Source organism: Lithobates pipiens, unplaced genomic scaffold (genome assembly GCF_037356315.1).
Source record: "Lithobates pipiens isolate NorthernLeopardFrog02 unplaced genomic scaffold, aLitPip1_a1.2 Scaffold_22, whole genome shotgun sequence".
NCBI classification, from domain to species: Eukaryota; Metazoa; Chordata; class Amphibia; order Anura; family Ranidae; genus Lithobates; species Lithobates pipiens.
In genome coordinates, this window is record NW_027507784.1 from 323,602,458 (window position 1) to 323,626,808 (window position 24,351).

The 24,351-nt window shown below is 44.4% G+C and overlaps 1 protein-coding gene and 1 long non-coding RNA gene across 2 annotated transcripts in view; one reads left to right on the forward strand and one right to left on the reverse strand.

Annotated features, from left to right (window-relative positions):
* LOC143924970 (septin-9-like) overlaps positions 1-24,351 on the forward strand; it is a 210,797-nt gene that overhangs the window by 27,814 nt on the left and 158,632 nt on the right. The gene's annotated exons all lie outside the window — the stretch shown is intronic.
* The window catches only part of LOC143924972 (uncharacterized), a 147,140-nt gene continuing 143,042 nt past the window's right edge, over positions 20,254-24,351 (reverse strand). Inside the window, exon 3 of the long non-coding RNA XR_013261922.1 lies at positions 20,254-20,616. This is a non-coding gene — a long non-coding RNA (uncharacterized LOC143924972). The remainder of the gene's footprint in view (positions 20,617-24,351) is intronic.

Consider the following 24,351-nt stretch of genomic DNA (forward strand, 5'->3'; position numbering starts at 1 on the left):
TTGGTGGTCAGTGTCATAACTCCATACACTAGTGATCAGAAGATAAGCGCTTTCAGATATAGGAGTATAGGTGGTCAGTGGAGAAGGGCTTTCTAATATAGTGTATAAGTGGTCAGTAGAGGAGGGCCTTCTTATTTACTGTAGGTGGTCAGTGGAAAAGGGCCTTCTTAGACAGGTGTATAGGTGGTTAGTAGGGCCTTCTTAGAATGATGTGATCAGTGGTGAAAGATCATCTTATATAGGTGTTTAGGAGGTTGGTGGAGAAGAGCCGTCTTATATAGGTGGTCAGCAGAGAAGTTCCTTCATATATACTGAAAAAAGGGAAAGAGGTTGGGACTTTATATAAGGGTAAATTAATGTACCTCCATCCCTGATACTTGGAAATAAATAGGAGCAAGATTTCAGACTCTATACGAAACATGCAGCCAGGGAGCGTATAAAATATAATACGTTTCATTGGATCATACCAATTTACACTATATTTTATTGTGGAGATACGCAGCAACCAATCTGGTGTTTCTATTATGCTACTAAGCTACCGTCATGTTATTATGCCATTATGCTATCATACTACGTTGTGTTATGTCATGGAATAAAGTTTTCCTATATTACTATGTTGGTTATTATGTTATCATGTTAAGATATATGGTCATAATCTATGATATACTGTACTCACCAGACATTACTATGGTATTATGCTGTGATGCCTCCCTGGCTGCATGTTTCATATAAAGTCACAAATCTTGCTCCTATTTATTTCCTTTATATATCGTTGTTTGGGTTGTCATTTGAGAAGGGTCTTGAGAAGTGCATAGGTAGTCAGTGAAGAAGGTCCGTCTTACATAGCTGTATATATTGTCACAGTGGAGAAGGTCCGACGGACAAAGTTTTAGAGCTGGGCTATAAAACTTTCCGACAACATGATCCGATCAAACTTTGTCTGATTGTGTGTAGAGAATTCCGATCGGACAAAGTGCCACGCATGCTCAGATCAAATTCCTAGACCAAAGCTATTGGCTACTAGCCTGAACGTAGTCCTGTCGTAAAGGAAATAACGTCATCACGTTACGTACGATCGGATTTTCCCAACAACTTTGTCCGACCGTGTGTATGCAACACCAGTTTCGGACAAAATCCGACTGATTTTTTTGTGGGAATGTCCGACCATGTGTACAAGGGCTTAGAATGGTGGTCAATGGAAAGTATTACTCCCACATTTGTGTCAGTGGTTACTTATTGGAGAGGCAACTATTGCTCATTGTTCCAGCAAACCCTAGAAACCTTTGGAGGAACCTTAAAGCGGGGTTCCACCCTAAAGTGAAACTTCCGCTGATCGGAACCCTCCCCCCCTCCGGTGTCCCAATTGGCACCTTTCAGGGGGGAGGGGGGTGGAGATACCTGTCAAAGACAGGTATTTACACCCACTTCCGGGCATAGACTCCCGTGGGAGTCTATGTCATTTCCTGCCCTGCCGCGCTGTCTGCTGGGACACACACGGGTCCCAGAGACAGCGCGGACAATTCCTATTGCGCTGCGTGACTCGCGCATGTGCAGTAGGGAACTGGGAAGAGAAGCCGATTAGCTTCACTTCCTGATTCCCTCACCTAGAATGGTGGCGGCAGCAGCCGAGAGCCGAGCGATCGATCGGCCTCGGCTGCCGGCATTGCTGGACCCCGGGACAGGTGAGTGTCCATTTATTAAAAGTCAGCAGCTGTAGTATTTATAGCTGCTGGCTTTTAATATTTTTTTTGTAGGTGGAATGCCTCTTTAAGGCTCTTCAGAACCCTGGTTGAGGAAGGCTGATGTCAAATTTCATCAGTTGGTACTCTGACATTACACAATTACATAAAACACAGGAAATACCCCATTTACTTGTGTAAAAAGGCAAAATACCAATGGGCGGGGAGTCAAGAAGAGCTAAAATTCCTCTTGAATGACATTAAACAGCAGATCTGTGAGCGCTGATGAGTGAGGAAAGTCACTGGGCACACACACCCCCTTCCAGCACAAGATCCGACTTGTCTCCCCCCCTAATAGGAACTGTTTTATGGCTGTGATAATTCTGAATTGATTAGGGCGGAGGAAGGGAAATTTTCATGCTCAATTCATTGCAGGAATGTTGGCAAAAAATAATACCAAAAAAAACCCCCCACAATTTAACCAACTCATTGCCAGTCCTTCCCAAGCAGAACTCTTGTGCCGCTGTCATGGGAGGAAAAAAAAAATCCGCTGTCTTCCACCAAGCAATTGGAGTAATTATTTATTTATTTTTCTTATTTCCCAGCATGTTATGGAGAATTCTAAACCAGTCACGCAAGTCCATGCCACCGAAGAACCAACCCATTGACAACACAACTATGGGCAGATATAAAGGACCTATTTTTAATTTAATCATGTGTTCATTAAAAATCCTATGTTGTTTTTTTTAGATAGTACCTACATCTGTATTTATATTAGCTTCCTGTACAGCGGGACTAGAGGGGGAAGCACTGTAAGACAAATAGGCTTTGCTACATTGTATCCAATTAAAATCATGCTTGTTAAAAGGAAGTGAGAGCATATGGCTGCTCCCTCAGTAACCAATTGCAGGAAAGGGTGGGTCCTTGACCAAGCTAGTTTGTTTTATCTGCAGTAGCCAACAGTGAAGTCAACAAGCTGGCTGGGCTGTCTGGCAGGATCGTGTCGCTCTTGAGACTGGCTGAACAGAATTGCAACCTTTTAGGCTGGTAGACCAGTACACGCATATGTATTTCAATGGTATATTCAGCTGTCAGTGGTGCAAGCCAGGTATTGTAAGAAGGCTGAAGAAAGAAGCTTGCCAGGCAAAGAAAGAGGTTACACGTGCTGACCTGTTTCTGAAACTGCAATGCCGTGTACACACGACTGGACTTTTCGACATCAAAGGTCTGACGGAACAAATCCGTCGGACAATTAGATTGTGTGTGGGCTCCATCGGACCTTTGCTGTCCAAAAAATCTGACGGACTTTAGAAATAGAACATGTTTCAAATTTTTCGGCCAGAACCCCCCGGATCCAGTTCCTATTGAGAAATCCATTCGTGTGTATGCTAGTCCGACGAACACTAACCGACGCTAGGGCAGCTATTGGCTACTGGCTATGAACTTCCTTATTCTAGTCCGGTCGTGCGTCATCATGTTCAAATCCATCTGACTTTAAGTGTGATTGTGTGTGGCCAAGTCCGTTCATTCGGAAAGTCCGCCGGAACTCCGCCGACAGTCCGTCGGGAAGACCGTCGGACCTAGTCCGTCAAAAAGTCTGGTCGTGTGTACGCGGCATTAGATGTCTTGTTGCCTGTCTTCATTATTGGAAACAAGCACGCAGCTAAAGACGCCAAAATGATGATAGAACCTCTGATCTGCATACTTTTTCCAAGACAGGGTCTATGAAAGCATGGAAGCCAAGGAATATGCATGACAGCCAAGCAACTGGCAGTTTCGAAATGAGAAAAGCGATGACAGCCTTCTTACCATAAAGGCCGAATACCCTCAAAAGTAATATTTTAGTTATAGGTGGAGACTGCTGGACCGAGCCAACCCCCTTACTTAGTATATGAGATACTCCAACACTGAAATCATCCTATCATAATTCCCATTCCTGTTCATGTCCTAATGGGAGTTTTGGGTAGCCCCCCACCTGTGTGTACCAGCTTCTTCTGTTACATTCTCTATAATATAATATAAATTAAATTAACTAAAAATTCAGCAGGGATGGTGGGAGCAAATCCTAATAGGCACAACAATCCTAATGAAATGCATGAGCATGTGCAACAGCTTATTGTATTTTTGGAGGATCTACCCTTTAAGGGGTTGGTTCTACTTTGCTGCCAACACAGTTGGACATTTTAAAGACCCCCCTCATGGTTTCCTAGTTTGCATTTGTTTGCATACATGTCTATGGGGTTGACGAGTCCTTTGTCTCCTGTACATTTCTGGCAGGTTAATAATTGTGTATTTAAAGCGGGATTCCGCTCTTTTTTTATTTTTTTCTTACCTGTCTCACTGGTGGGCGAGTGCTACCTTCGATTGGCATCCACGTCCGGCGTTTATTTGACCCCCGGCGCGACGAATCTTTTCCTCAGGATGACTTATAAAAACCTGCTCTGGCATTTTCCATTTTAACTGTGGGCGTCTGAAGCCCACAGGCATTTACTTCCTGGTATATGATGACGTCTGGCTCCCAGCATGCTCCGCTCCATCTTGCACATGCTCAGTGAGAGCAGTGACAAGGAAAGAAAAACTTTCATTGTCCCCCATGGATTCTTGGGAAATTTCCCAGGGACCATTGCGAGGACGATAGCCACGCCTACTCCCACGGGAGGACAACCCGGAAGTCAGCTGAAACATTTGAAATAAAAGGTAAGTAAATAATATTTTTTTTTTTTTCAGGGTTCGTTTAGGTAAGTATGCTATCTGTTGATTTTAATAACATGAACTTTCATTTTTAGGTACCAAACCACTTTAAGGGATTTGTGGTATCTGTGGAAGTGCTAGTGGTGTTTCATGGTGGGAAAGCTTCCAACTAGTTGGGCACATTGTGTGCCTATTCACAGCCTCCTGCTAAGAAACCTCTCTGGCCAGCTGATGTAATGGGAGGTTTTTCGGAAAGCCATCTGCACTTTCTAAGTGGCACGGTTCTTTTAGACTAGGGGCAGAGGGACAGAAAGAAGTGACTTAGGAAAAGTATGGGAATGCAAAAATAGGTAATAAATGCTACCCTCATATCTGCATTGCATTTCTTTCTTTCCCCAGTCCTTTCGTTTTTTGCAGAATTGTCTTTTGATGATCACAGAATCAGGCTCTAACAGTTCTTTCTCAGTTCAAAAGTTTCAGGGGGTGGAAACATCTCCACATTCCAGCCCCTCCTTCACTCTCTCTCTCTGGAGGACATGTGGGTGTGTTTGGGAAAGAGTCGCACACCCAGGCTGCTATCTAGAACGAGCACGTTCTTCACATGTCTCTGTTTCCATTGCAGAGTGCCCCCAGCTAAATCCCGGAAGCAGAGAATGCGTGATACAAACAGTGAAATCATCACCTTTCCCTGGCTGTTATCTGCAAGCTCTCCTCTCTCCTGGGCTTTGATATTCCTTCCTGTGTCCTCCGAATTCTCTCTTCCTCCCTCTCCCCACACTCATTCAATGTCTGTATCAGTATCTCCTACAGCCGATGGGAGGACTGGGAGAGTCACTTCTCATGTCCAGAAATGAACACAGGAAAGTTCTCTACACATAGCACTGTGTTATATCAGAAGAGGAGACATGGTGAGGAGCATAGTGACCTGTGCCCTATGTCTGTTCTCTGAAATGTACACAGTGCTATGTGTAGAGAGCATACCTGTGTACAGTACATAGGAGAGGAGACTGACAACTCCCCCACATCTAAAGTGATCCCCGATATGTCCCCGGAGTGACCTTTATTGTACATATAAATCATCTCTCTGTCACTGTACTCCTATACAGTCCCATCATCCCCATCCCCGTACAGCAATTAATGGCACTGTACAACATGTACTGACACTATACGGCATGTGATGGCACTGTACGGCATGTGATCCTGTAATACTCTATATACAATGAAGGGAACATTATTGCTATAGGGGTACTAGGTAATACACCAATTATGGGGGAGTAAAGCTCTCTCCATGTCTGAGGTGCTCTGGGCTTCAGTATGAAAATACAAGTAGATGTGAATGGAAGGTTTCGTTGTCTCATCAAAATCCAGATAGTCAATAAAAGGATTCATTCACAATTTTAGCTCTGATTTTATTTTGTTTTACTATACCAGTAATGCATGCAATGCCTGTGTGCTGTCCCATCCATATGTGTATTCGGCTTTACAAATATATTGTTTTCACTCTGGTAGATAGAAATATGTAGAGGAGATTTACATACACGGAACTATCAGTGACGTCACCTACCTTAGTCTTGAAGTGATCTTATCTCTGAGTCTTCTGACCATTGAAACATGGGGAGAAGGGAGGAGAGAGAAGGTAGGGGGGGAGGAGGGGGGGTGGGAGAGAGAAGGGAGGGGGAGGAGGGAGGGGGGAGCAGCTACACTCTGTAAAGTCTCAGGAGAGAGCAGAGAGGACATCAATCAAGCAAAATGACAGGAAAGTGGGTGGATCCAGACTCCAGAGCCAGACCATTGTCGGTATTACGCTGTCTGAAAGTCTGTAGCCCCTCCCACAGGTATTTAGCTTGATTTTAACAGAATGGGGGCACTTCTGAGAGGGCTGGAAACATTTATAGATATCAGCAGCTCACATAGAATAGATGTAAGCAAAAGAAAAATGAAACCCATACTTCTCTTTTAATGGCATTGTTAGAGAGGGTGTGCTGGGGGTACATTAGGGATGTATAGTGGATTATTATTTTTATTTATTTTTAGTGAACACATATATAAGTGTATTGCTGTTAAAGCTGAACTCCGGGCTTACCTTTTTTCCCTGTTCTTGTAGCAAGTCCTCTCCTGTGTAACTAATTACTCTCAATTCCTTGCAAACTTGCACCCCTGCAATATAGCACGTTGAAGCTGCAAGAGCAATCTTGAGTTTGCATTAATTTCCTGTCTGAACAACTTAAATCATCATCAACCCCCTCTCCTCCTAATCTGTAGTCTCCTTATCCCCTGCCCCACGGCTAATAGCTGTTAGAACATCCCCAGCATACATTTAGATGGCAATCTCTGCTGTCCACTGGGTGCTGCAGACTTGTGCAATCTGCTGATCAGTTGCTTGATTGGATGTGATCTATTAGAGTGATCAGCAGATCACACAGGAAAGACTGCAGCACCCATGGGCCAGCAAGGATGTTCAGCAAAATAAATTCTGGGGATGTACTCTTTTTAAAAAAATACTTGAGGCAGGGTGCTGTGATGTTAGCAGGAGCCTCCTACAAAACTCAAATATAGTAGAGCAAAAGCCAGGTAGACTGATTGCTTGATTATGCTCTATTAGGCCCCTTTCACATGGCGGGACTGATCAGGTCCCCCTGTCAGTTTTTCAGGTAGACCTGATTGGATGGTCCATTCACCCCCATGGACAGGTGGGAGAATCCACCTCTGATCCAATCCGGTCTGCAAGAAAAAAAAAACAGAAGGGGATCCCTGATCCTCTGTCTAAGTGGATTGGATCGGAGGAAAGTCGGGTTTAAACGGACAGCAAACGGACCATGGTTTTGGTAAATCTGAAGACAAAAATCTGCAGAAAATCTAATAGTGTGTATGGGGCTTAAGAGTGATCAGCAGATCACACAGGGAAAGACTGCAGCACCCATCGACCAGCAGAGATGCACCTCTAAAGAAATTGGGGATGTGTTCTATCAAAAAAAACTTAAGGCAGGGTGCTGTGACCTTAGCAGGTGTCTGCGGCCCCTCCTACTAAACTCAGACTTACTATAGCAGAGTCCAATAGACTGTCCAATTGATTGCTTGATTACGTTCTATTAGAGTATAATCAAGCAATTGATCAGCAGATTACACAGCTAAGGTCTGCAGAGCCCAGTAGTCAGCAGAGATGCATGTCTAAAGGGGTGCCAGAGATATATTCTTTCATACAGTACTTGAGGCAGGGCGATGTGACATTTACAAGAGCCTTCCAGCCCCTCCTATCAAATGCGATCTTACTATGGAGCAAAGGCCAACAGACAGACCCAGTGATGATGTCACTATGGGGTTGATTTACTAAAGGCAAAATGACTGTGCGCTTTGCAAAGTGCAGTTGCCCTCTGCAAGTGCAGTTGCTCCAAAGCTTAGTAAATGAGGTAAGGCCTCACTTTGCAAAGAATACCCAATCATGTGCAAGGAAAAAAAAAACAGCATTTTTGCTTGCATATGATTGGATGATGGAAGCTTCTGCTCATTTACTACGCTCGGAGTAACTGCACTTTGCAAAGTGCACAGTCATTTTGACTTTACTATATCAACCCCAGAGTCTCAAAAGACATATTTCTTGAAAACAAAATGATATGATTTAAAATGTTACTGGCCTGTTGGGGAGGTGTAGGTGACTAGAGAAGGTATTATATTCGTAAACACAGCTTTGCGTTAACCATGAAGAGTCCCTGTCACCTAAGAATTTTTTTTTTGAGGAAAGCGTATAGCTGTAAAGAAGGAGGAGAATGTCTACTTCTCCTGCCTCCCACACTGCCTAGAAAAGGCCCAGAGTTTGTTGGGAAACCAACACTTATGGAAGTATCAACTTCCTGGGACCTCCAGCTGTCACTGGTTCCGTCATCTGACCTCCATGTCACTGAGTCCTGTAATGATGTAGAGGTCGGCAGAAGGAACCAGCAAGAGCTGTGGGGTAACCAGGAGATGGACACTTCTGGGACTGTTGCTTTCCTAGAAGAAGAATACCATAGAGTGTCAATTGAGTGACAGCCCTGGAGCTGCTGACATCACATCCAAGATGGCAGCACCCAGCAGCAGTGTCGGGGCTTTTGAATGTCTACACAAGGGAGTGTTACTGGTGCCTAAAATATGTTCAATGAACATGGGAAGATTTTTGTTAAAATTAATAGTCTACCAATATGGCCTTGAAGCCTGGCTTTTCCCATTCAGGACAGGTTCAATTTAAGGGATCCCTATGTAGATATCAACATATATCCATGAATTACTGCCACAGCATCACATGATCCCGACAAGGTGGAGGCTGAGATTCCACAAATAGTGCGAGTCCACGGATGCCCTTGGCTGGTAGATTTTTTTCCCAGGATGCATTGCTACAAACCACAACCCGGAACAAAGTCACAAGCCACAAGTGTTTGTATTCTTCACCAGCGTCTCATTTAGGTCTGCTGGGCCCCTCTACCCAGAACGCACTGCCTTCCGCCAAATGTTTACAAAATGGAGTCTTGACATGGCTGCGCTCTATTTGACCCGCGTGTTATTTTCTTTACCAGTAGAAGGTAAAAAAACAAATATTTAGTCATGACAGACCACAGCTCATACAGATCAAAGGTTGTCAGCACAAAGATTCTGTGTCTTGAGTGACGTTTTGAAGGAAGTGTCCTCCTGGGTTTCAACAATACTTTAGGATGTCAGTACCCACTTCTGAGGATCGCTGCCGCAGAGCCGCGCTGTCTTGTTGTGGAATTTTAATCCAATATTACATACATGACATCCTGCGTTATATACGAGGAGAGGTATCTTCTCTCCGCACGTGAATCATCTCAGGAATTCCTGAACTTTGAAGATGTTTTCGGCAAAGATTCCTTAAAGTAGAGGTAAACCCAAACTGAATGACATATCGTTCGGCTGTGCAACTGTTTACCAGTACTTGCAAAGGCTGTATGGATGAAAAGTCCTAATATTTCCTTGGGTAGAACAACATGAAGACATTACCCATAGTAATAGGTATCAGTCCAGGACCACTTTCTTGGTTCATGTCACAAAATAAATATGTCTGCCATCTCTTCTAAATGTAGGGTCCCTGCCTTAAAGAGGAACTAAGCCCATTGATTTAACCCTTTCAAAAAACAATTACATTCCTGGGGAATGTAATGCCCCGTACACACGACCAGATTTTTCAACATCAAAAGTCTGACGGAATGATTCCGGCAGACTATTCGAACGTGTGTGGGCTGCAGCGGACTTTTGATTTGCAAAAGTCTGATAGACTTTAGAAATGGAACATGTTTCAAATTTTTCCGACAGAACTCTGCCGGACCCAGTTCCTACTGAGAAATCCGCTCATGTGTGTGCTAGTCCGACGGACAAAAACCGACGCTAGGGCAGCTATTGGCTACTGGCTATGAACTTCCTTATTCTAGTCCAGTCGTACGTCATCACGTTCGAATCCGTCGGACTTTGGTGTGATTGTGTGTGGCCAAGTCCGTTCATTCGGAAAGTCCGTCAGAACTCTGTCAGAACTCCGTCAGAACTCCGTCGAAAGTCTGTCAGACTTAGTCCCTCGAAAAGTCTGGTCGTGTGTACGCGGCATAACTCTCACATTTGTTGTACTCTCAACCAAACTGTCAAATCATCAAATGGCTGGTGTCATAACTGACCACATGTGCAGTACCATAGCAGTTGAAGATCAAACAGAGGCCAAGATGGCAGCTAACTTGGTTGAAAACAATAGGAGGGTTTAGTTGTGCTTTGAGCTGGCGTGTCCTTGGTCCAAATTTAGTATTTGCAACTAGGTTATAGCAAGCCTAAGCTTAGTTTATGTTATCTGGGATTGTTAGGTTTCTCCTAGGCCTAGGAACGTTGTTTGCTTCTGCCTGCTATTAGGGAGTGTTCTTCGGTAGGTAAAATGAGAAGATACAAAGGTTTAGGTTTGCATATATATATACTGGCCTGGCCAATCACTGAGGTTTATGCATAGGTTTATGCCAGTGATATAAGCTTGGAGAGGATAAATATTTGCAGAGACCTTCTAGATGAGTCCTTCACACCCTGCCAAGTGTAATCTTGAACTCTGCACTCTGTACATAATGTACTCTTGAACACTACACTGTGTACATAGCGTAAACCTGAATTCTACACTCTGTACATAGTGTATTCCTGAACTCTGCACTCTGTATGTAATGCACTCCTGAATCCTGCACTCTGTACGTAGTACACCCCAGACACGACTGGCCCTTTGACAGCAGCCATACTACTGATCCGGCTCGCAATGAAATTGAGTTTGACACCCTGATCCAGGGCCACCAATTAGTTGTCCCTGAAGGATCTACTTGTAACTGGGGGGCCGCCATTGAAACAATAGAGCCACCATCAACTTTGATATGAATGGGGGGCTACTACTCGGGAAAGTAGAGCCATCAGCCATTTTTTTGTTGCTAATATAAGAAGGCCTGATATATTTTTGCTGTTTTGGGGTAATTTAGCAAGAGAAGATTGGGGATCTTAAGGTCTGTCTAAATGTGTCTACTGAAGGATTAGTAAGTGTCTGGGTGCAGCAACACAGGGCAGGTCACTAGTAGGGAAATCTAGACAGCCCGCAAAAAAAAAAAACAGCAGCTTCTTCAAGGGTCATTGCTACATGTGACTGAAAGAAATCATTTATTTTTCTCTCCGGTGTGATGGAATCCCCCTGAAAAACAGACGCTTGGTGACAGATGTCTTAAGCCGAGCGCGCTGCCCCTATGGCACGGGCAATAATATTGACAACCTGGCGCAACGCATGAAACATGACTGGTGTGAATTCTTGTGGGAAGACGTAGCGTGTTTCACGCACTGTAAACAATTCATACGTTAGCCGTCAGACAGAACAGCCGCCGCCATAAACATCCAGAGAGCGTCGTGGAGCACGTATGAAACCTAATCTGACCAAGTAATCTGTGCCAGGCCCGTTCCACAGCTCATTGGTCGTTCCTCAGCCGTTCCTCATCCCCTCTTTTAGTTTTTCGGCTCCTTGCATTGTAATGGTTGTCTTTTGTTGTACATGGTAAAGCTTTCGGTCCACATCAAAGTGTTTTCAGAAATCTTCCGCAGCGCTAAGGCTCTGTTCACACTTGTGCCTTGTGCAATGTCAAGCAACTTTTACACTCTCTTTTGCTCAAGTTGCGTCAAAATAGGGAAGGAACATTTTCAAAGTCGCTGCGACTTTATGTCACATAGATTTGAAAGAGTTCCATTAAAATCAATGGGCTGGGACTTGTCATGTGATTTTATGTGTTGAAAGTCGCACGACAAGTCGCACAAGTGTAAATGAAGCCTTATGCCTCGTACACACACAATCGGACTTTCCACCAACAAAACCGTGGAATTTTGTCCGAAAAGGCCTTGGCTCAAACTTTTCTTGCATACACACGGTCATACAAATGTTGGACAACAATTCCGTGTTGCGTGTTTTTTGCGTATTTACTTGTTATAATCAAAACATATTTAAAAAAAAAATATATATATATATATATATATATATACAATTATTTGCAGTCCCATGATTTTTGAAAATTCTCTGAAGCTCTTTATCCTTGTGTTAAAGCTTTGTGAATTGAGCCTAATGAACATTCAATACACATTGATAACGACTAACAAGTCAGTTCCCTGCAGATTGCAGGCTGCTGTGTGCACAGGGTGCAGAGGGGGATGGGAGGGGCCGTGCAGGTACTATCCAGGTGTAATCTGACGCTGGACAAGAGAACATTGCAGAAAAGAATGTTCAGGTTCCTTTATAATTACCTTCCACAGTAACCCCTTCTATGCCGCATGCCACCCCGCACAGACTCTCTCTGTCTTTCTTTCTAAAAACAGAAATCATTATTTGTGGAAAGTACAGTCCCAGGACAATTGTGCAATTCTCAAGGCCAACGTACACAAAAGGAAATCGGTGCTGGAGATTGTTGTTTCAGCTGGTTATGCATGCTGCGTTCGTTGATTTGTAATCTCTGTATAATTTCATTGCGTCATCGGGCATGTTACCACAACGTGATAACGCAGGTAACAAGTGTTGCAGTGCTGTTCAGTTTTGAATGGCACCACAATGCACTAAGGCCTGGCGCTTGTGTTGTAGTGCACCACAATAGAGTAAGGCCTCACGCTTGTGTTGTAGTGCACCACAATACAGAAAGGCCTCATGCTTGTGTTTTGTAGTGCACCACAATACAGTAAGGCCTTGCGCTTGTGTTGTAGTGCACCACAATACAGAAAGGCCTCATGCTTGTGTTTTGTAGTGCACCACAATACAGTAAGGCCTCGCGCTTGTGTTGTAGTGCACCACAATACACGGCAAGTGCGTTGCCTTGTATTATGTCAAAATAAAAGGGTCATGTGTAATTTTAGGCACATGAGCCTCCATTAACACTTGAGCAATTTTCTGATCATTTCCCTATGCTTATCAACACCTGACTATACTCACCATCCAGAATCTAAGGCTGCATTCACATTTTCGCTTAGCGGGAACAAGCATTCCCTTGAATTTTTTTGACCGATTTGCACATGATTTTTTTGTGTCCAGCTGCCCTATGCACATTTGTTGCCCCGAAAAGAAGCTGCTGCTCCTTTTCAGGTAACAATCTATTTCTTTAAAGGCATGATTTGCTGCATGATCCTGACGTGTGACAATCGTGGCAGATTCACATCACGTTTGGGATGCCATTAAAGGATAATGGCACCTAAACACGCATTGCGCATTATGCAGCAATGTCTTACGTCCGTGGTCGGTTGCATCTGTAAGACTAGATGTCCAGAACACACCACCACCCCTTACACCAAAAGTCAAGATTCCATCTACCATCAGAAGTCAAGAGTCCCCCACCCTTCATTACATCACAGTGCAACCCCCTTACCTTGAGCTGCTCCTGGGAAGAAGCTGGGGGCAGAGCTGGGAAGCAGAAAGTGCAGGGACTAGAGGAGGACCAGAAGAGAGCTGGAGTCAACTGTCGGAGTCTGCTAAATGATGAGATCAGGGGAGCCAGAGATGAGAGGTGCTGCAACTGCAGGGAGAGGCACATGATCTGTAGTAGGAGTTCTGTCCTCCTCCCTGCTGCTGAGACAAGGTGGGGCCGGAGACAAGAGGGGTCCCACAGCTGCAGGAGAGGTGTGAAGGCCACATGAAATGGCCTGGTGGCCCAGATTCGGCCCACGGGCCTTGTGTTTGATACCTGTTCTAGACAAAGGGCCAGTTTACTGTCCTTCAGACTTAAGGGGGGCCGGACTGTGGTCCTTGGGAGTAGAAAAGATCCTAACGTCAGTGGGAATAAACAATGCCCAAACTTTGGTATCAGTGGGAGGATTTGGGCCCCATCATTGGTGTCAGTGGGAGGAGTTGTGCCCCATTGTTGGTGTCATAGGGAGGAATTTTGCCCCATCATTATTGTTATTGGTCCCCATTGTTGGTGTCATTGGAAGCAACGGTGCCCCATCTTTGGCGTCATTGGGAGGAATTGTGCCCCTTCATTGGTGTCAGTGGAGGGAATTGTGCATATTCATTTGTGTCAGTGGGGGGAATTATGCCCCTTCATTGGTGTCAGTGGGGGGAATTGTGCCTCTTCATTGGTGTCAGTGGGGGGAATTGTGCCTCTTTATTGGTGTCAGTGGATGAAAATGTCAAAACGTGAGGGTGAAAGTGTGACTGCTACCTCAAATAGGCGTTCCTGTAAAGGTGCGTTTTTACACCTGAAGAACTCTCCTCCATTAGATTTGCTCTCATCCCCTTGTCCATCCCAGGATACAAATTCCTGAAGCTTGATGCACATAAAAACAAAAAAGCTTTTAAAACACTTTAAGAACATCTGAAAAATGCTTCAAAATCACCGGGAATACATTCTGCCCAGGTGTGAATGAAGGCTTAAGGTTCGTTGACAGCACATTCATCTTGAATGGGCTTCCTTGACATAACACATGTATTTACCCACCACATTGAAGTAAATCGACCCTCAGACTTGCCACAACTATGTAATATTAAGGACAACATAAACAATTCAATCTGTATCCAATCAGGAAGGTTCCTGCAGTACTTAGATGTTGGTAGATCTAAAGAAGATTGTACTACCAGATTCACAAGACCGGACTTTCCGGTAGACTAGGTCCGAAGGGATTAGTCCGTCGGACAAAACGATCGCGTGTGGGCTAGTCCGATTATTTTTAGAAAAATAAATCTAGACCTAGAAATTTATCCGACGGTCTCAATTCCGATGGACTAAAATCAGGAAAACCGTTCATCTGTGTGCTGGTCCGATGGACCAAATACAACGCAAGGGAAGCTATTGGCTACTGGCTGTTGAACTTCCTTGTTTAGTCCCATTTATGTCATCATGTTCAAAACTAACTGACTTTCGAACAGACTTAGTTCGTTCATGTGTGGCCAAGTCCATTAGTTCGGAAAGTCTATCGGAACTCCACCGAAAGCCCGTCGGAAAGACCGTCAGACCTAGTCTGCCCGGAAAGTCCGGTCGTGTGTACATTAGGCTTGGCCTCAGTTTGAGATGCTTTTCAGATCATTGACAATTCATTGACAGGTACTTTTGACCTGCAGTTGATCTGCTTCTGACCTGCATTTGACCTGCTTCAAGTGGATTTTGCATTTTCCTAGACTTGTATGGGAATAAACCCAATTGATGCGAATAACAGCCCATCAACACAGACCCTATGACAGATAATTATTCTATGCAAAGCTTGGAAAAGACATTATGCTTCTTATGCCGCATACACACGGCCGTTATTTCGGTCAGAATAAACTCTGGTGGTTTTTCCGACAGAGTTCCGCTGAAACGGACTTGCCTACACATGATCACACCAAAGTCATTTAGAACGTGTTGACGTACAACACCTACGACGGGACTAGAAAAAAGAAGTTCAATAGCCAATAGCTGCCCTTGCGTAATTTTTGGTCCGTCTGAACAGCATACAGACGAACAGTTTTCCCGATAGGAATTGATTCGGTCGGAAAGATTTAAAACATGTTCTATTTCTAGGTCCGTCAGAATTTTGGGGAAAAAAAGTCAGCTGAAGCCCACACACTTTCGGAATATCCGATAAAATGATTCCGTATGACTTTTTCTGACGGAGAATCTGACCGTATGTACATTAGGTGGTTCAGGATTGATGGATGGTGGACATGTGGCCTATAGAGATAACAAAGATACATTAGTCACAGAGGTGGCTATCATTTTACCTTAGTGATCACCTTGGTTATTCTGTGTGTGGGCTCACCTAACTATTATAAAGGGTCAGTGATAGTTTAGCTGTAGCTGGAGCCTGGTGGGCAGTATCAGCCCCTGGATTTATTATGTCTTGGATATTCCACTAGCGAGATCTCTCTGTTATAAATCTGTCCACCGTTGTGTGTTCTAGCTCCTCCTGTTATATTCCTCATAGTTTAAAATACATTAACATTCCAACCAGGAGAATGGGAACTCCATATAATGGGCACAACAGGTGTGCGGACCTGGGATCCCAGTGCAGGGAAGGTGAGAGACCCTCATAATGAGCACAGCAGGGGCGCAGACCTGACAGTTCAGCACAGGGATGGTGGAAGCCCCTCATAATGGGCACTACAGGTGTGAAAACTGGGGAACTCAGCATGGGAATGGTGGAAGACACTCATAACAAGCACACCATTGGTGCAGACCTGGGAACTCAGCACAGGGATTGTAGGAACCCCTCGTAATGAACACAGCTGGTGTGCAGACCTGGGAATTTAGCGCTCCACTCATAATGGGAACAGAAGGTATAAAGAGCTGGGAATTGAGGACAAGGATGGTGGGATCCCTTCATGATGGACACAGCAGGTGTGGAGACCCAGGAACTAAGCACAGGGATTGTGAGAATCTCTCATAATGGGCACAGTAGGGGTGCAGTTCTGGGAACTCCATCAGGGTTAGTGAGAACTCCTCATAATGGGCACAGCAGGTGTACAGACCCAGGAACTCAGCACAGGGATGGTGGGAACCCTTCATAATAAACACAACAGGAGTACAGACCTAGGAACTTTGTACAGAGTTCTCATCTGTAGGTGTCCCAGAATGAGAAGAAACTGTAAGTCAGTTGGTTTTGAGTTAGCCATAGATGCACTGAAATTATGGCCAGTTCAGCAGGGACCATCCGAATTGTGATCCATGTGCAGCTGCTCCTGCTGGACAGAAGCCAATCTAATGATCAAGCCAATGCGCTGCAGCCACTGAGCAGTGTGTTTTAACAACAGAGAGTCCCAGCTGTCAGAATACAATGTACAACGGAGAGGATTCCTCTATGCACCTCACTTATGTGGATGGAGGAATTCATTGGGTTTTTTAATTGAAAAAAATCTTTGGCCAACTTTACTCTCCAAATATCAGTTTTGGGTGAACTGACCCTCTAATGCGGAATAAGGGCTTTTGCATGGACGGAAATATAATAAATGGCAGTGTTCAAGATAAATTGTTTCTTAATGACTTGAAAATGTGACTTGCGGTTGGCTGCCAGAAACTTTTAAGTACAGTTTAGTCAACATTAATCATCCATTTTTAAAACTGTAGCTCAAGAACACCTTAAAGACCTGTCACAGATTATGATCAGCACCTGAAGTGAGGACAGTGAGGTTTCGTAGGTCAGAGTGATTTCTACCCTTCTTTTGTGGTGTTGTCAGATGCAGATTATCTTCACATAGCAATACCTGAATGGCCTCTTGGACAGGCGTTCTCTGCATTTTTGCAGCCGTGTCATCGGTTGAGGATTATGGGAGCTGCAGGCCACGGCTGAACCCATCTTCAGCGGGGTCAGAGACTTGTAAAAGTTGCTGCTGCGGGGCAGGATTAAGTTGAGTAGGGCTCTAGCTTGTTCCATTAACTTGACCTTAGAATTATCCAGCTGTACAAGGCAATGGGTTTGGCCAACATCTAAGTGATATCATTGGTAGGAGAATGGACAAGAGTAAACAGAAGACCAGGCAGGACCATGACATATTTTATAACCAAATAAAGGTGCAGGAGAGGTTGTTCATTTTTTATTTACCTTTGCTCAGCATTTTTATGTCAGCAAAAAATGTACAAACAAGATGCCAAGGAACAGTCTCCTACCATCTTAAACCTCAAAGGTGGAAATGTTCGTGATTTTTTTAAGAGCACCAGGTAAAAAGAATATGAGCAAAGACTTTTGTTCCCCCAATGTTGTTACAGTTATAATGTATTATCTATAATGTTACTGAGCTGAAGTCAACCTATCTGATGCTCTATGAGTGTGGTCAGTTTTTTGGTATGAAGTTGACTTTGTCTGAAATTTTGGACTTCCCAAACAATACTGTATGCAGGCTTAGAAATGTCCACATGGTGACCTTTGAGATGTGTTCCAATACAATGCCACTTTCAGTGGTTATATGGGCAAGAAGGCTATTAGTGCTCTCAGCCGTGGGTAGGTGAAATTTGGGTAGTCACCCCAGAAATATCCTCAAAAAATCCAGAATTTTTAAGTCACAGCTTGGAAGTTCTAAGGTATAATGTGGTGTGAAACTTACCTATCTCTTATGTGTTTTTGCCATTATTTTCTTATTTCTTATTGCTCTCCTTTCCTTCCCTTACTTCCACTCTCTCATCTCCCTTTCCTTTGGCTTTGTATGCTCCTCTGCTTCCCCATTCCAGCTCTCCTCACTTTTTTTCGCATCTCTTCTTCTCTCCCCTCTACTTTCTCTATCCTCTCTCGCTCTCCTCTCCTTCTTATCTCCTCTCCTTCATCTTTCCTCTCATTCTTCCCTACTTTCCACTCCTTCTCTCCTCCCCCTTTTCTCTCCTTTCCTCTTCTCTCCCCTCTCCTCTCCTTCTTCTCTCCTCTTCTTCATCTTTCCTCTCATTTTTCCCTACTCTCCACTCCTTCTCTCCTCCCCTTTTTCTCTCCTTTCCTCTTCTCTCCCCTCCCCTCTCTCTCCTCTCCTTCTTCTCTCCTCTCCTTCACCTTTCCTCTCATTCTTCCCTACTCTCTACTCCTTCTCTCCTCTCCTTTTTCTCTCCTCTCCTCTTCTTTCTCTCCATCTTCCTTCCTCTCCTCTCCTCTTTGCTCCTCCTCTCCTTTTTCCTGTCCTTCACTCCTCTCCACTCCTTCTTGCCTCTCCTCTATTCCCCTGTCCTCTTTTTCTGTCATCTCTTCTCTTCCTTCTTTCCTCTTTCTTCTCTCCTCTCCTTCTTATGTCCTCTCCTTCACTCCTTTCCACTCCTTCTCTCCTATCTTCTACTCTCCTTCTTCTGTCTTCTCCTCTCTTCCTTCTCTACTTTCCTTCTTCTCTCCTTTTCGCTCCTTCTTTTCTCCTTTTCTCTCCTCTTTTCCTTTTCTCCTCTCCTCACTTCCTTCTCTCCCCTCTTCTCTTCTCCTCGCCTCCCATCTTATTATTCTGTTCTCTAACCTATCTCTCTACCAACCTACTTAATTTTCTCTCCTTTTCTCTCCACCTGCCTTCTAACTGTTCTATTTGTATCTCCTCACCTTTCTCATTTATTACTTATTTTTTCTCTCCCCATCTTTCTACTTTCCTCTCCTTTCCTTTTTTTTTTTTCACGTCTCCATTCTCCACTCTTCTCTGGCTCGCTGATTTTCATCTCTGCCTCCTATCCCTTCACATTTTCTACTCTTTTTTTCCCCTTTTTTCCCCTCTCCTCTCCCTTCTCTCTCCTCCAATCAGTTTTCAGCGCTCCCCTCTCCCTCATCTTTCTTTCTGCTGGTGGTAATGTACGTTGGAGCAGAGGATGGGAAGATGATGTTATCGGAGGGATTTAGATGAAGTTTCTCCATGGCTGGCTTCCCATGTTAAACGCAGGGATTGTCTCCCTGTTGGCTGTTCTCTCTGCCCCGCTGCAATATTGGAATGACAATGCGATAACATCTTTTAGCTGTCTCCCCAGGCTGGAGGCGTTTCTCCACAGCTTTGATGGAACCATCTCAGAGCACTATTGGACGAAGAATCTGGTTTCTCTTTAATTCTAATTGTTTTTCTCTGTAGTCATCTACTCTTTAATCTGAGCTCTGTGATCTCCTTTGCACCCGTTCTTTGTGATGTCTCACAATATTCCTTCTCTGACGTAGAGAACATAAAATAGGACCTGTAGTCAAAACAAGACCCTTTGGTTCCCTAGCCTTCTATTTTCAAGTCCTAAGCCCTTGTACACACGGTCGGACATTCCGACAACAAAATCCGTCAGGATTTTGTCCGAAACTTGTGTTGCATACACACGGTCGGAGAAAGTTGTTGGAAAATCCGATCGTTCAGAACGTGGTGACATTATTTCGTTACAACGGGACTACGTTCAGGCTAGTAGCCAATAGCTTTGGTCTAGGAATTTGATCTGAGCATGCGTGGCACTTTGTCCGATCGGAAATTCTCTTCAAATGATCGGACAAAGTCCCATCGGATCATGTTGTCGGAAAATTTTATAGCCCAGCTCTAAAACTTTGTCGGTTGGATATTCCGACGGAAACAGTCCGATGGAGCCCACACATGGTCGGATTATCCGACAACGCGGTCCGATCTGACATTCTGCGTCGGAATGTCCAACCGTGTGTACAAGGGCTAAGAAAGAAATAGCCTTGATCAAGGTAACTATGGTGGTTGGCCATGCGAGCAAATTCCTTGGCATTTGGTTAAATGGCTTCTACCGAAGGAGAGGATCTGCCACAATGAATGTTGTTCCTTACTATTAGTAGAGACAAAAAGAGAAAGGTCTGGTGTCACCAGGGACACACCTCCATCCCTATATGCAACAAAAGCAACGAAAATTCGCCCTTTGAGTGAGGCGAGTTCAGTTTAGCCAATAAACATAACAGAGGTAAGTACAATCTGAAATTTATTCAAAAAGGAGCATACACACATAACAGCATGAATGGATGCCAACCCGGTGGAATGACACATATAACATAGGTAATTGTCAGAAACCATGAAATCAGACCGAGACAGAAGTACAGTTAAATCACACTTGTTTAATAATAAAAATAAAAAGAACAAATGTAGTCAAAACATAGCCAAAGTTCAGTAACCAGAATGGATAATCAGCCAAGCCAGAAGTGAGGGTTCAATGTAGTGGAACAGCAATCAGGATCTGGAGCCAGAAGGGATGTCAGCAAAGCCAGTCTTTAAACAGGAACGCAGGAGATGTTTCTTGTGATGTTGACCAAGGCGAAGGCAGAGCTCCTCTGGACTGGATGATTTAAGTAGGCAGGACTGATGAGTAGGATATCAACAAAAGCTGAGTAACTGTGGAGAGAGATGGGAGCTGGCAATTAGCCGACAGCTGAGCAGCCAGCCCAGAGAAGGAAGGGCTGACAGTAAAACAAGTAGAATGGCAGATAAAATAACACACAAGCATCTAGTAAACCCACCGCGTTTGGCGAGGCACAGCTCGCTTCTTCAGGGGTGGATGCGTGTATGATGTATCTAAATTAGAACAAAAAGAATGTATAGCACAATAGTAGTTGTATTAGCACATGGTAAAAAGGGCCTTGGATAGATGAACCCCATACTCACCATTTGGCAAAACCAGAATCCTAGATGCACAATTCCCAGAGGGTGGCAGCAGTATCAGTCTCACCCGGGAACCGAGGGGGGCGGAACCAGAGAGAACCCCACCAGGGGGCAGTCGGGGGGGGCGGACATGGCGAGGATGAAAAGTGGGTATCCCTAAGAATCTGATTATGTCCATTGTGAATATCAGCTGTAAACATAAAGGTTGCTGCAGTGGCAGAGTGAACATAAATAGTGTAATGATATATATATATATATATATATATATATATATATATATATATATATATATATATATATATATATATATATATATATATGAATGAGACAGCCTAGTCTAATGATGGTATGGACATGGAGACCAAGGGAAAGATTAATGAAGAGATACAAAGAGCAATAGGAGTGTCAGTGAGGGCAATCTATAAAGGAAGGAAAATAGGGAAAATATATGCCAGATGTATAAAAAAATAAAAGAAAAAACCTGTTATGCCGCGTACACACGATCGGAATTTCGGCCAGCAAAAGACCAATGAGAACTTTTGGTCGAAAAATGCGATCGTGTGTATGCTGCATTGGACTTTTGCTGGCCTAATTTCGGCCAGCAAAAGATTGAGAGCATGTTCTCAATTTGTCGGTCAGAAAAAGTTCCTATCCGAAAATGCATTCATGTGTATGCAATTCCGACACGCAAAAACTCACGCATGCTCAGGTTCAACTACGAGACGGAAGCTATTGGCTACTGGGTATTGAACTTCTTTTTCTTGTCCCGTCGTACGTGTTGTAAGTCACCGTGTTCTTGACGGTCGTAATTTGGTGTGACCGTGTATATGCAAGACAGCTTGAGCGAAATCCCGTCGGAATTCCTTCGGGAAAACCATCAGAGCTTTTTCCGACCAAAATTCCGATCGTGTGTACGTGGCATTAGAGTCCAATGACCCAAAAATGAGTGCTCAGAATAAAATCGTAGGGGAGTAAATAAGTATCATACCTGAGTGAGGTGGGTGAGTGCTAGCCCCCAACGGAAAACTTCCATGTGTGAAGTAAAACCACTGTGGAGATGGAAATTCTTGCCATGTCAGCCCCCCAATTTATATCCCCGGAAGAGCACATCACGCTCCGCCCCCAACGCCATGTGATGGATGGTGAATACGTGGGCGGTGCAAGTGCTCACCACCGATGTGGGTGCGCATGTGCAATCAACGCCTCGCCATCCAAGATGACAGAATATGCCCAACCGTAGTGACGCCGCCGGAGCGCAGACGTCACGTGGTGGGTGAAAGGACATGGTGCCAATGGTATCAGAGGGAAGAATAGTGCCCCATCATTGGTATCAGTGGGAGGAAAAGTGCTCCATCATTGGTATCAGTGGGAAGAGTAGTGCCTCATAACAATGGAAGGAATAGTGACTCAAGGGCCTGATAAAGGCAAGCAAAGGGCCTCATGTGGCCCACAGTTTGGAGACCAATGATGAAGACAAAGCTGTGTGGGAAAGGTGGCAGAAGCTCCTACTTAAACAATCTCCTCTTTGACGTGTTATACCTCCAATATTGGAAATCCATTATGTTTTCAAGGTCGTTGCGCCTAAAGGAAAATTAGACTTCCGGACACCTGAAAATTCTCTACTGCAAATTTCCAGTTCAAGTTGATGACTAAACCCAACCGCCATGTGCATTAAGGGCAGGTACTAAATATTAGTACTCTACAGGGGACACCAAAAAACATGTAGAAGCAAAGCAGGCTGCCCATCAGTAAGCTGATTATATGGGACAGTTTTTATGTTTATTTGCAACCCCCTGCACCTGTTTTCATCTACAGCCAAATGTGACTTGCACAGGTCTATACTGGAGATGGGAGTTGTCTCTGTCTTGCTTTGTCTGCTCCCATGTTTCTATCCAGCCTTTTGATCTCTGAGCAGAAACCTCTGTACTGTAATTGAAAAGTTAGTACTATCCCATAAAGAAGTCAACCATCGACATATGGCAAAGTGGCCTATTTTGGACAAACATTTTTTCCAGCATGGGCACCTAAAAGTGTACCTGTCAGTAACTTTGCAAGTCAGCATGAATACATTTCTGACTTTTCACAATGTATAGCAACAGTATCATTTACGCTCCTGGAGTTCCAATCCATTGACTTTGCCTAGGCTGAGATGATGAGGTCATTAGTGTGCTGTAGGAAGGAAGAAGCATTTCCTCAGTCTCCTCTTCCTCCCGGATCATACTACACCATTGTAACTTTGTAGCAAGCCACAAGGTAAGAGGCTGCTGCACAGGATGAGCTTTGTCAGACATTTGTGAACAGTGCACCGCCATCTCTGAGCCAGTATCTCAGCCAAGGATGTGGAAGGTGACCATGGATGATTCTTGAACATAGTTGGTGACATTTATTTGGAGAGAAAATCAGATGCAGATGACACAGGGAGTCCATTGATCTTTGTAAGGTAATAAATACCTGTAAGGGTCACCGGCGCTAGATCTAGGGTGGTGCTGGGGTGTGCTTTGCCACTCTAGATTTCAGTGGTGCCCCCCCCCCCCCCCCACAGGACCAATGACATTGGGCTGGGGGCAGCACACAGCCTTGGCGGTGCCAAGTCAGCATGGCTTTACGGTGCCCTGCCCCTATCAACTGCACTGCATGATTTGTTTCCTTGGTACTTGGGGGCGGACAGCATCATGCATTGCTATTTGTAAAGGAGGGACTATGTTGTGAAGTGGGGGGGCCTCTTGGTATAGGGGAATGGGTGGGACTCTGTTGTGATTGGGGAGGCTCTGTTGTAATGACAAGACTCTCTTGTGATGGGGGTGGGGACACTCTACTATGATTGGGGATACTCCAGTGGGAAGAGGGGGATTCTGATGGGATAAGGCCAACTCTGATTTGAAGGAAGTGATGATTTGGGGGGTGGGGGGTCACTGTGTTGTAAAGGGGGCTGGCTCTGAAGTGATGGGTGTAATCTGATGTATAATCTGTAATCTGATGTTAAGGGGGAGCTTCCCTATGTGGTGTCAAGGAGTTCAATGGGACTAATGTACTGCAACGCAAGCTTTTAGACTTGCGGTTATGGCGCAGCCCCATCGACTTGATTGGCCGAGTTTGACAGGTGGCGCAGCCTGTACACGGAACATGCCACATTCAATTTGCTATAGCTGCAACACAAAGCATTACGGCTGCAGCATCTGAATTGCCCCCCATAGTATAGAACGCTTTAGGTGGGCTGTCGGCTCAGCTTCTTCTTTTTATCTCCTTCCCGGCTGCCCTAAATATTAAACGAAATATCACAGAATATTGCCAGTGCTAGGCCCACATAAAATGTTCTATTAAATTTAAACTCAGAGCCTGTCAGCTTTTAAAACGCTCCCCTACATTTGGTGCTCCATTCCAGTTCCATGTTGTTGAATGTGGGACACAAAGATTCTGGGAGAACTTTGAAAAGTTTAGGTAAAGAAGAAGAGCCTCTGATTAGCTGAG